The sequence below is a fragment of the Lissotriton helveticus genome, chromosome 6, assembly GCF_964261635.1.
Source record: "Lissotriton helveticus chromosome 6, aLisHel1.1, whole genome shotgun sequence".
NCBI lineage: Eukaryota > Metazoa > Chordata > Amphibia > Caudata > Salamandridae > Lissotriton > Lissotriton helveticus.
Genome location: NC_136067.1, coordinates 1323815302 through 1323828855, shown reverse-complemented (window position 1 = coordinate 1323828855; position 13554 = coordinate 1323815302). Strand labels below are relative to the sequence as shown.

At 43.7% G+C, this 13554-nt stretch overlaps 1 protein-coding gene across 3 annotated transcripts in view; it reads right to left on the bottom strand.

The window, feature by feature from the left end:
• SLC8A1 (solute carrier family 8 member A1) overlaps positions 1 to 13554 on the bottom strand; it is a 1060009-nt gene that overhangs the window by 878378 nt on the left and 168077 nt on the right. The window lies entirely within an intron of this gene.

Sequence of the window (13554 nt, the reverse complement as noted above, 5' to 3'; positions counted from 1 at the left end):
ACGCTGTTTGACATTGTAGTACCAGGAGATCTGTGGACAGCATGCAAGGTTAGCGCTGAGTGGCCCACAACGGAGCCAGAGAGAGATGCTAGGACTAATGGGCCGTCCGAGATCGTGATGGCAAAATTCGAGAGAGTGATGACTTGGCTGAAAGAAAAAGTGCCAATGCAAGACATAGATTGGGTCAGAATAGACAGAACGAGACAGGAACCCAAAGAGACAGTCCATGAATATTACGAGAGATTGCTGAAGGCGTTTAAACAGTATAGCGGCTTGGATGTAATGGATCCAAAGGACATAGGGCAATTCGTGTCCAAGTTCGTCCTGGGACTGAGACCGGATATTAGTTTAATGATTCAGCAACACTCGATTTGTTGGCAAAGTAAACCCCTAGATGAAATACTGAGATATGCCAGGTACTGCTGTGATGAGGTAGACTCCAAGGCTAAGAAACTAAAAGAGAAGCTGATGGTGGTACAATTGCAGACAGCAGGAAAGGGGGGACCGCAACAACAGCAGCAAGGGACAGGTACAGGAGGTAAGAAGCAGTACAGTCAGAACAAGGGTAATGAGGAGAGTACTACCTTTAGACCCAGAGTAGACATAGCTACCTTGAAGAAAACGACTAGGTGCCACCAGTGCAACGAGTTGGGGCATTGGAAACGCGAGTGCCCTTACAATGTAGAGATCGGAGAGCAAGAGATAGAGGAGGAAGAGGTCCAGAGCGCACCTATGAGAGGGGCGACGCCATACCAAGGAAAGGTGCTCAAAGGGGGGGGGGCTCCTCCCCGAGCCCAGTTCCCGCAACCTCCTCGAGTAGGGAGTATGGGTAAGACCTATAGACAAATGCCCCTGTTTATGGAAGGGGAAGAATGCTATTATGTGGACCCATTAACCGGACAGAGAGTGGAAAGAGAAGACTGCACCCTTGGGGCAGCCTTAGAGGTAGATCAGAGGGGACCCTATGTGGAAGCAGAAGTAGCAGGGTGCCCTACGACATTTCTGGTGGACACAGGAGCCACTAGATCCACGATCAGATCAGCTGCAGTTCCAGACCTGCCCATGTCTGGAGAGACCATACAGGTGGTAGGGGTCGCAAACAGGAGAATAACCAGCCAATTGACAGAACCGGTACAGGTGAAAATAGGGAAGTACAGCGATGAGCACCAATTTGTGGTTTGCGATTCAAGCCCTGTGTGTCTGCTAGGAAGAGACCTGTTGTGCAAATTGAATTGTACTATATATTGTACACCCCAGGGAGTGGAGGTATTGACTAATGATGATGATGCAGATTTCAAAGTTGCAAACTCAAGAATATGTGTGGAGCTGTACCCTACTTTGACAGTAGACGAGCTTCCCTGGGATTTGAGAGAGACAGTGGCATCAGAGGTATGGGATTTCACTGGGGAAGAGATTGGATTGGTCAAAGGGGTGGACCCAGTGAAAATTGTAGTGAAACCGCATGCTGAGTTCCCAAGAACACCCCAGTATAAATTGACTCCAGAAACGATTGCAGGCATAAAACCCGTGATCGAGTCCATGATTAAACAGGGAATACTGAAAGAAATCGTGGGTAGTCCATGTAACTCCCCGATTATGGGTCTGCAGAAACCAAATGGGAAATTTCGGATAGTGCAGGACCTTCGAAAGATTAATAACATAGTCGTTTCATGTTGTCCAGTGGTACCGAATCCATCAGTGATACTGTTTCAGATTCCATTCCAAGCTGAGTGGTTCACTGTGATAGATCTTTGTCAGGCTTTCTTTTCGATCCCTTTGGACGAAGATAGCCATTTTCTTTTCGCATTTAAGCTGGAAAATCGCGTCCTAACATGGTGTCGTATCCCTCAGGGGTATACAGAGAGTCCATCGATCTTTAACCAGCTTCTGAAGAAAAATCTTGAAAGTCTAGTGCTGCCCCAGAAGTCAGTTCTGGTCCAGTACATAGACGACCTCCTTGTGGCGTCAGACACAGAAGAAGCTTGCAGGGAAGACTCCATTGCTTTGTTAAATCACCTAGCTGCCAATGGGCATAAGGTATCCCCGGGAAAATTGCAGTACTGCCTGACAGAAGTGCAGTACTTGGGACACAGAATTGAGAAAGGCAAACGAAAAGTGTCACCAGATAGGATAGAGGCGATCATGAAAATGAATGCGCCTCAGACCCAGAGAGAGGTCAGGATGTTCCTAGGGATGGTGGGTTATTGCCGACAGTGGATCGTGAACTTTTCACTGAAAGCAAAACCTTTGCAAAAACTGACGCACAAGGAGGTGAGTGATCCGGTACCATGGGACAAAGACTGTTTGATGGCATTCTTACAGCTGAGAGAGGACCTGTGTCGTGCTCCGGCATTGGGAATGCCTGATTACAATAAACAATTCTTTCTTTACTGTTGTGAGAGAGAAGGTTGTGCGTTGTCTGTGTTGGTCCAAATCCATGGGAATGCCCGTAGACCAGTTGCTTATTTCTCAGCTACTTTAGACCCAGTAGCCGCAGCGTTGCCCGGATGTCTCAAATCCGTTGCTGCAACGGGTGTCAGCATTGAGAGATGTGAAAATATCGTCATGGGGCACCCGTTAGAGGTGTGCGTGCCACATTCTGTTGAACTGTTGATGACCAGGACCAAAACACAGCATCTGACCAATAGCAGGCTCACGCGCTATGAGCAAGTTATTCTTGCTGCAGAGAACGTGACCCTCAAGAGATGCTCTGTTTTGAACCCTGCTACCTTAATGCCACTTCCAAATGATATTGATGATGATGATGAATATACAGACCATGACTGTCTCGATGTGACTGAACTATGCACCAAACCCAGACCCGACATCGTAGATGAGCCACTGACCGACCCAGACGAAGTTTTCTTTGTCGATGGCTCATGTGTAAGAGACGAAGTTGGGCAGTTGAGAGCAGCTTATGCTGTTTGTACAATTGAAGGAGTTGTGGAAGCAGGGTGCCTGGAAGGAGTAAACTCCGCTCAGGTAGCCGAGATTATTGCCCTAACACGTGCTTGCTTAGCAGGCAATCAAATTCGAGTCACCATCTACACCGACAGCCAATACGGGTTTGGGGTAGTTCATGATTACGGGCAGTTATGGTCTCAAAGAGGGTTCATGACTTCTTCAGGCTCTCCCATTCGCAATGGAGAGTTTGTGCGCTTGTTGTTAGAAGCATTGCAATGTCCAGCAAGTATCGCAGTTGTAAAGTGCATCGCACATACCAGAAATGAGGACTTTGTTTCGAAAGGCAATAGATATGCAGATGAAGTTGCGCGGTATTGCGCAGAACAAGGTTACTCTTTCACAGAGGTGGATGTGGGTGGAATAAATGTAAGAACTGAATTAGCCATGATACTGGAAACTGTTGATACTTGGGATGAATTGTCAATCATGCAAGAAAATGCTCCTGATTCTGAAAAAGAAACGTGGGAAAAGGCAGGATGTGTAATGGGTGAGACTCATTTTTGGGTCTCAGCAGACGGCAGAGCAGTGTTGCCCAATGAGATGGTGAGTCCAATGGCTAGACTCATACATGGTCCCGTACACTTAGGGAGAGATGCTATGCTGAGAGTGTTTAGACAGACTTGGTACAATCCTAAGTTTAGAATAGCAGCAGAAGCAGTGTGCCAGCGTTGTGTGACCTGCCAGCAGCTGAACGTAGGGAAAAGAACACCAGTTGCACTAAGTCACATAGGAAGATCAGGAGGTCCATTCAATAGAATGCAGATAGATTTCATTGAAATGCCAAGATGCAACCGCCTTCGCTATGTCCTGGTGGTTGTTTGTGTGTTCTCCAGATGGGTTGAGGCATACCCTACACGTAGGTGCGACACCCTCACAGTGGCTAAGTTACTGCTTAGAGAACTTATCCCTCGTTTCGGGGTGCCGGCCTTTTTGGAATCGGATAGGGGAACACATTTTAACAGCGAGCTTGTGAAGATGATTTGTGTTGCACTGAATATAGACCAAAAGCTCCATTGCAGTTACCGACCAGAAGCCTCAGGAATTGTGGAACAAATTAATGGCACGATCAAGTCCAGAATAGCGAAAGTTTGCTCCTCAACGACCCTGAGTTGGCCTGATGCCCTGCCATTAGTACTCATGAGCCTTCGTAGTACCCCAGACAGAAGAACAGGGTTGTCACCACATGAGGTGTTAATGGGGAGAGCAATGAGACTGCCATCTATTCCAGCTACTGCACTGTTAAATATCACAGATGATATGATCCTGGACTATTGTAAGGGGCTGTCTGACGCCATGCGTTCTGTGTCCCTTCAGGTGCAGGCTGCAGAGGTTCCAGCGTGCCAGGGCCCTTGCCATGACCTGTATCCTGGGGACTGGGTCCTGGTGAAGAAACATGTGAGAAGAAGCTGCTTGGATATTCGTTGGCGTGGGCCCTACCAGGTCATCCTGATCACAAGTACAGCTGTAAAGGTGGGAGGCCTGCCCACCTGGATACACGCGTCGCATACGAAAAGGGTTCCAGCACCTCTGGAAACAGCTCCTCTCTCGGATGGACGTCCAGCTGAGGACCAAGAAGCCATAGAGGGGGCTAGCCAAGCTGTAGAGGTGCCAGTGGAAGCAGGGAACGAGTCTGACCAAGCTGAGGACGGTCAGTACAACAGCGAAACAGAAGACGCTACAGAAGGAGAAGACAGCTGGGAGTACGAGTCTGACCCTGACAGGTCTGAGAGAGAGCGAGAACAGACCAGAAGGAGAAGGAGTAGAAGGGCACGTGGAGAAGCAATTTGGCCGCAAAGAAGAAGTTCTAGCCTGAGGTCAACTCCAGAAGCAACCCTTCCTCCGATATCAGAAGACTCAGACCCAGAAGAAGGTGCTCAGGGCGCTGAGGCACCGAACCGAAGGAGGTCAAGAAGAGTGCGTGTGCCTAACAGAAGATACTCCACACCTGAGTGGACATATCTGGCGACAAATGTCTGTGAAACCGGAGACAGGGAGGATCCGAGCGGTGGTGGTGTCCAGTTCTGAGCCCATTATCACCGTGGAAATACAACTGTTGGTACCCGGTGTCGAACAAGAAGGGTCACTAACATTCGTGCTCCCCAGACCTCCCCGCCTCAGCAAGTTAAAACACATGTTTCTTACAGAATTGAAATTCCCCGACTTTGGTACAACGATAACAGCACATGAAGAGCATACTCTTCGCATGGAAATATTGAACTATGCTATTGAAGCGGCAACCACAAATCTAATAGTCGATTGTTAAAGGACTTTGTAAATAAAGCAAGCAGAAGAAAAGAAGATTACCTAGCGCCCAGGAAGCAGAGAATTTTAGGGAATCCCTTAAGTTGATGGAGAAGGGCTAGGGTTGTCTTTTTGAACTGTGAAAGGACTTTTGCGAAAAAGGCTGTCAGCCTCCAGTTGTGTGGATTCTAAAGACAAAAAGGATTGAAAAGAGACTGCAAAGGAACGAGAGGAAAAGAACTTTTTGCAAAGAAAAAGAGGGAACTATTTTGTCTGACGAAATGGAGGCCGGCACCCCGAACCGCAGAGCTAAATGTATAATAGGTACACTAATAGTAGGAGTGATAATATTAATAGCTTTAGTGGTAACAATTTCTTATGTAAAGGGACATGAAGAAGAGGTAAAAGTAACTGATGTGAATTCTGCAGAAACGCTTACACCCACTGTTGCTGGTGAGAAAGGGGAAAACACTCAAGAGAAGGCGTTATTGGCTGCAGAAGCCCGCAGGTTACATGTAGACGAGTCCCAAGGAGACTTTAGGTCAAATGCTTATGCTAAACTTTTGTATGAATACGTGGATGCCATGGAGGTTAAGGATTGCTACGTCTGCATGCAGTTGCCTGCGTCTGTAGATGAAGGAATTCGATATCATCACCTCCCTCTGACATATGGCATTACATGTAGCTTATTGCTTAGTATATTTTATGAGAGAGATAGTTTTGAATACTATTTCTCCAATTATGATTCTGTGTTGCCAGAAGTCCCGAATTATAAGCAGATGAATAAATGGGATTACTGGAAGAGTGAAGACAGATTGGCCAAGTTCTTCATTCCTTGGATTACCTTAGATACTTCACATGCCCGTAGAAATAATCTGACATGCAAGGTGTCAGAAGTCGAGAAAAAGTTCATAGGGCAGGTGGATGATCGTTACAGGAGACAAAAGATTTTGAAAAAATCAGGACAGGGGAAATTAGATTGGACCGAGGAAGAGAAGTCACACAAGAGAAAGGGTAGTAGTGGTCCAATAGCTTTAGATAAAGCGCAGAGAGGAAAGTTATGTCTTCACCGAGCCAAAACGTATTATGAAAATGTATACGTGGGTGAAGTTGACTGTGAACATGCTTTTAATTTAGAGTACTACACTAAGGATTTCCTGAAGGGAATGCAAGTGATTCCAAATGTGTATTTTGTATGTGGAAGAAATGCTTACGTGAGACTACCTGACAACTGGTATGGATCATGTTACTTGGCAATTGTCTTCCCCAAAATATATCATGCACAAGACTTATTGATCATTGAGGGCCAGACATCATCGAGGGGAAGGAGAGATTTAGGCGATACAGAAATGGTTGGAGATGTCTTTGGAGCTATGTTCCCTCTTTTGGGAATAATCCTTAATGATGTTAAAATTAGACGACTGGCAACAGTTGTCGACAGGTTGTCTGCCAGCACTGCTCAGTCCTTAATGCTGGTAGAAGGAGAGATGCAATCGATAAGGGCTATGGTTCTTCAAAATCGGCTTGCATTAGATGTCTTATTAGCAAAAGAGGGCGGAGTCTGTAAGGCTTTGAAGGTTCAGGAATGTTGCACTTACATTCCAGACCTTTCGAAACCCCTTGAGAAAGTTATTAAGAACATAACTAATATACACAAAGAGATCGAAGACTTGAGTAGAGAAAATGTCTGGGAAAAGGTGGGCCACGGAATGAGTACAGTTGGAGGGTGGTTTTCCACCTTAGGCAAAAGCTTTATTTGGTATATCCTAAAGCCTATCATCATAATATTGATCTGTGGGATAATATTGTGGGGATTGGTGAGGGTATTCAAATGGTACAGAGCAAGAAGGTCAGAAAGGGCCCAAAGAGAACAGTTGCAGAGATTGGCTGCCATACAAGATAATCAGTACAGGAGCCTGAGAGCTCTGGAAGCGCAGAGAATGCCAGCAATAACTGCAGTTTAAATGTTAGTGATGACCCCGAGAGGTCATCAAAGGGGGGAACTGAGAGAGCGCAAACTGATATAAATATATGAGTACATCACACTTACCTATAGAGAGCATAATTCATGAAGAGAAATGCCATGAGTGCTAATAGTATCTGAAATTATATTCTAAATGTATAGCTAATATAGAGATTTAAGTAGAAGTGGAATTAATACAGAAATGTGTGACATTATATGATTTTATTAGACGTGATTATTTTGAATCTATGTCGTGTAGCTGTTAACATATAAGATGGTCTGTGGTAAAACGCAGAACGTGGTAGGCCTCAGGGCCAGAGCTGGAGCTAAAGGGGAAGGTGTTTCTTTTCATGACACAGATTGTTTAACGTTTTTGGTCATTGCATTAATGGGCCATGATTTAGAGTAATGTTTTCTAAATAATAGAATAAGAGTTTTAACATGCTTTAATTAAATGAAGAAATTGAATGCTATAATCATAATGTGAAATATTGTAGGCCTGAAATGTTTTAGCATTGATTTACACGTACATGTCTGGGCTGAGAAATGTTGCAAGCCTTTTTAGAAGTCTATGAGAGTTGGGTTCTTGGCGGCAGATATCTGTCTGCAACAGGAAAGGGGGGATCCAATTATAAGTGAATGAATAGAGGCCTGTTCAGTAGACGGCCCAGACATGGAGGAGGGTTCTGGAATGTTTAAGGGGTATCAGCGGGCCGGAGAAGAGACTGAGAAGCAAGGTCAACTCTAACGTCTGAGGCCCAATACAAAGCATCATGGAAAAAGCCTGAAGTTGCACCACGTGAGAGGCGTTTCGCAAGGGGCGTCTCAAATGTTGTTGACTGTTTTGTATTAGGGACAGCACCCCTGGGTGGAGTTAGAGCAGAGACCTGAGGACCCTTTAGAGAGCGGATGGGTAGGCAGTGAGGGGTCATGACTGGAGAACTTTAGGTTTTCACCAAGAGACTTAGAGTGGGTGACTTCCCTTGGGGGTCATTCATTGCTGACACCTTTGTTAGGTTGGGATTTGGTTAAGTAGGGATACCATCTAGAACAGGGTAGGGACGCCTAACCTGTGTTTGTTTTCCTCCAACCTAAATGAAGGAGAGATATGCGTCTATGCTGATAGCTTTGCTATTTTTAGAACTTGTGTTAGTGATTTCTGTTGCTCGTCTGAGGGCTTTTCGAGAGCACATGTATGTAATTGGACCTGTGTATCTCGTGAATCTCATTCTGAGATGCTTGTATTTGCAGCTCATTATATCTTTACAATAAACTTTTGAAACCTAGAAGTTGTCCGTGATCTTTGAGAGTAGAGTCCTTTCTTGGGTGAACTAATTTGCAGATAGGTGTACTGTTTCCTTCCAAGACAGGCAATAAAGGTTCAGTCGACCAGATCGAGGTTTGGATCAATAGATATAAGGTATCGATCAAAATCTCGCCCTTTCACCACTTTGGAAGGCGCGCCATCACACGTGTACGAAACAAGCATACATATGCTTCCTTTTTAATATGCAGCACACAGCACACTTGGTCGCATTGGAGCCAGGGAGAGATGTCACAGAAAATGACAAATACATAAACAGAAGAAGTACACTCCTCGGAATTATGCGAAACATAAGCTATTAGCAGTATCCCAGAGACTTGAACCACATAACCCTTTTTTGTTTCATGCTGTCTGCTCTACGGAAGCACCAGAACATTCTGTCAGTCACAGCCCTAATGGCTGCAGAAACATTGCTTGCATTGAGCGTGCCCCTGCTTTCTGCCCTTGGGTGTCACAGCAATTCACATACGTGTCCACCTTACAGTAATGAATCCCTCTGCCTGCAAAGTGGACGCACTTAACTAAAAAGAGAACTGCAGCAAATTGGGCATGAAGAACAATTTTCCACAATGGGCTGAGAATACATGGAATAGATAGAAAGGGCTTTACATCGCTCGGAGCCGTTTTGTGTTAATACCCAAACTTGTGCAAATTAAAGCCAACTAACACTCTATCAAAAATTAACCTTACTGTTCAAGCGCCGGACTTGATATATTCTTATTTCACTGGAAAAGGCATTCTTTTATGTAAGTTATATATAAAGAGAACCATTAAGAAAATATTTGATGCACCAAACAAGGGGTATTCAGAAACGCCCATTCCATAGCCATATTATTAATCCAGATAACGATGATCAAATACCGTTAATGCATATTAAACATCCACACATGTTCATCTTGCAACGCCATGCTGGTGAGCATGAACCAAGATGCATTTCAAGCATCGCATGAAATTAATGGCAATCTGGTGCTACCGAAACATGCATACACCAACCAAGTGCTCCATGAGTTACGGAGTATGACCACAAAATTATACCGACATGTGTCTCACTGGGTATTATAGGGGTTATCTATGTGAGAGAATCAGAAATAACACTCAACTTTTCTAAATCGTCTGATCGATGCTAAAACAGGGACAATAACAGAAGATGTGATTAAAATTAAACATTTTCTAACATGTTCTTGCTTAGTAATGTTATAATTTCTATGTGTTTAAAAAACTGAAACACTGACTTTTTTACAGTTTTGTGCCGGGTTCTGAGTGTGAAACTTCAGAAGATCAGACAAACTTATATATCTAAATTCTGCAGGAATTAAGGGAGACCGCAAAGTGTTAAATGTAAGTCCTCTCAATTTGAGGCAGTAGACAAAATGTCACAACTCACACAGCTTAGATCAGATGTGAAGTACTCAATTTTGTAACACCGAAATCTAACATATTGTAATATCCTTGATTACAAAAGGGAGAACAATTTGTGAGACATCTATTACTCCTTTCTTTGACAAACCATACTTAAGAGTTATTAACATCTAGTGGACATGATATTATATAGGGTGAACAAAACAAAGTAACACTTGATATCTCCAAAGCATCACTCCTCATAAAATCTAGAATGTTCCGCCTACTCCCTTTTGTGAGAGGAAAATAGTTAACTAATGTTTAGCCATGTGAAAATATACATCCCTGGGGATCATTCATTCATAACAGTGGGACGGTATACAACTGGTGAAAATGGTAATTGCATATTTTAGCATTATTATTTGTCTTGAACTGAGAGAAAATTCAGCCATTTATATTTTGTTCAGGAGGTTGCCACCTATGTTTGCCTGATGAAAGGACAAAAAAGTAGGAAATGGAGTATAAATCAATGCAATTGGAGGCAAAGTCGTTTTTATATCTTATTTACGTTTTCCACCACTAAGGTGTAATTGAAGAGGAAATATTCACCTAATTCGAGATTCCCACGCTGGGTATTTTTTTTTGCCAGGTATTCTCACATACGTCTAAAAGAGCCCATCTATGTTCCTTAAATTTATTAAAGGGTGAGACAGTCTGACTTTGCCTGTTTAACCAGTAAATCCAATTGAGTTGCTTGCCTCTTCTTTCAACAAATTGTGTTTTGTTGTCTCTTTTCTTTAAAGAGTTGCTATAATTCTAAATATGGGTCATGGGGACTTTTCTTCTAGCCGGAGGCGCAAAGCTTGGATATGTATGTGGACAAATGCCTTATACCTTCTGTGTTGGTAGCGCGTGCCTCTCTCTATTGCTTCTTTCCAGGAGAGAAAGAAAGCATTAATACAAACAACATGCAAGACATAAGGCACAATGAGGGGCAAATGTGGTGGAAAATTTAAGAACAGCCAGGCAAGGAGGGCTTTGGAATCTTGTTGCTGATGCAATCAGACTCAACAGAAAAGGTTCAAATGAGCATAAGTGGATTTTGCTTGAGTAAGCAGCAAAATTTGAACGATATTCCCCACAGCACACAATAAATACCGAACACCTCTGTATCAGTTCCTGTTGCATCCGATTGGCTAACACGTAATGAGGGCCTTAGAGGAAGAAACGTTCAGTGGAGTTCAAGGACTCAATTTTGAAACACACTGAAGTCAATTTCAGGATATTATCCAACTATCTGCTCTTTGGAAACTTATGAAAATGGAACGGTTATCGCGGACTATCAATTAATGCACTGATTGAACCCTGTTAAAAATGAATCCTTCACATCCAGTTGGACTCTGACCTTTCATCGTATCTGTCATTTTGTTTATTCCTACTTGAACTCAAGACACTTGCAGTGAATTGAAGCAAATAGAAGGTGACAATGTTAGGACATTGCGAAACCCAGTAAATAATTAAATTAATACATTGGAGGAGCTCCATTTAAGGATAGCAAATGGACACCCTACTTAGATTGGCAGTGTTAAACACGGTGGTAAGTTTCGTTTTGGGGTGGTGTGGTGTGCTAAGAGCAAACCTTCAGCCCAAGCAATCACAGTCCAGTTGTCTACCCAAAACAAGCAACTGTGTAACAGGCGCAGACAAGAGGTTTGACTTGATGCAGGCTGGTCGCAGATAGAGAGTCCTATTATCATCATCCTTCTTGTTAACGTCTGCTCGAGCCATTCACAAGTTAGTGCTTGATTTGGAAAAAAATGAAGTGCAGTTGCCCAACATTTATCTTAGGAGGCTGCCGCCCACTTTCATCACTGGCATGGCCCACTTCTGTCATTGGTGCAGCAGACACATTTTAGCACTTAACAAGAAAAAAAACCTCTTTTTATAAAAATCATTTGTTTTCTTGTTTCTTAACGCACTACGGATGTGCCTGCGCTCAATAAATAATAGGTGTTACAATTGCTAGACTGGAAGACAGAGTCTCCTCTGCCAGTTAAAATTCATGCCATTCAGATTATCCAAACAACCTGAGGCAAGCTTAAATGTTTCGATCAGACCTGCCAGCCACAAGTAGCTGTTTTGCACAGAATCACTCATGACACACTACTTAGCACTTATATAAAGATTTTCATGCTCCCTGCAGAGGTGTAACACAGGCCACCACAGCCCCCGCGGTGCGGGGTTGCCCCCAAGCTCTAGGGGGCCCCCTCAGCACAGCACTCTGGCCGGAGAGCTGCTGGTTGAGCCTGGAGGGGGCCCCTCCACATACCTTGGAGGGAGGCCCCTTCAAGTTTCGTTACGCCAGTGGCTCCCTAAGATGCAAACAGTGTGGATCTCAGCTCATACACTCAATGCTTAATTTGAGGCAGTGGTTGCAGGTGCGTCCCACAGACACTCACTGTTCTGTGCGTGCAGTGTGGGGGAGCGCTAGGCATCACTGATACATTTGGAGGTTTGCTGTGGAGGTGGTTGCACTGCAAAAAAAGCAAATTACTCAAGCCACAGTCCCTTAACCCCTTCAACGCTAATGACAAAGCCAGCTAGTCATGGGCATTACCCGCGCTACGCGGATGATGAGCTGGCTTTGTCATAAACAGCGCGATTTTTTAAAATCAGCGCACAGCGGTAAAACGCGGTAACGGTTAATATAAGTGCTGGTAGTGCCCACCGGCCGAACCGATTAATGTTAAGTACTACCCATAGAACAGGATTGTTGAAGAGAGAATGGGTGACTAGTCCAGTCAAAGTCACAAATGTATGTATTGTGAGAATGGTCTCAATTGAGGAGATAGTTTGTGGCACAGATGTCAAGAAGTATATGAATGGAGGCAAGAGCAAGGGCCCTCCATGGAATACACATTGGTCATCAATTTATCTGAAGTGAACGTGAAGAGAGTTCTAGGAGCTGGTGGCTGATTCTGCGACAACCATGCTGGATCGCCTTTCTGCTTATTAGGGGTTCTGTGATAGGTGGGGTAATTGTCTCTAGTCAGTTGTAGATTTTTTTTGTATTTTTTATAGTGTCGTATATGAGAACAATAGGTTTATTGAGATCCCTTTGTTTCATCCAACTCACAGCAAGGCGAAATTTGAAGGCAGCAAAAAAGTCTACTGAAACAGTTAATTTAATGCTGAACGTCATAAATTCTAGCCAAATGGACGACTCAACATTCTAGTTAAGTCATTCGGAACAATACGTCGCAGCGTGGTTTTCCTGTAGCATCAAGAAAGGAAGGTACCTGCAAATGTATGAAATGTCATTATGCTCCATTACACACTGTGTAAGTGTTTGGCACAATGAATTTGCCTGACCCAATATCCCTGAATACCCTACCTACGTTAGGAGGGGCTGATGAGTATCTGGCTCACTGCTACATTATTAGACAGATGTAAAAATCTTTTGAGAACAAGAAAAAAAGATACATTTTCATAAAATGTGTGTTTGTGACTTGTAACAAAAGTCTTGAAAGGAATAAAACGGTGTGAAGTTTTACTCTAAGTGTAATGCTTTTATCTTAACTTTGTATTGGCAAATAGGTTGCTCCACTGCCACTAAAAGAAAAAGGGCTGTCCTGTCCTGATTGTGAGTAAATGTTTGTCAGTGATTATACTATCTTTAAATACATTTCCTATTTGTTAACATAAAGCATCTTACAAAGCTTCA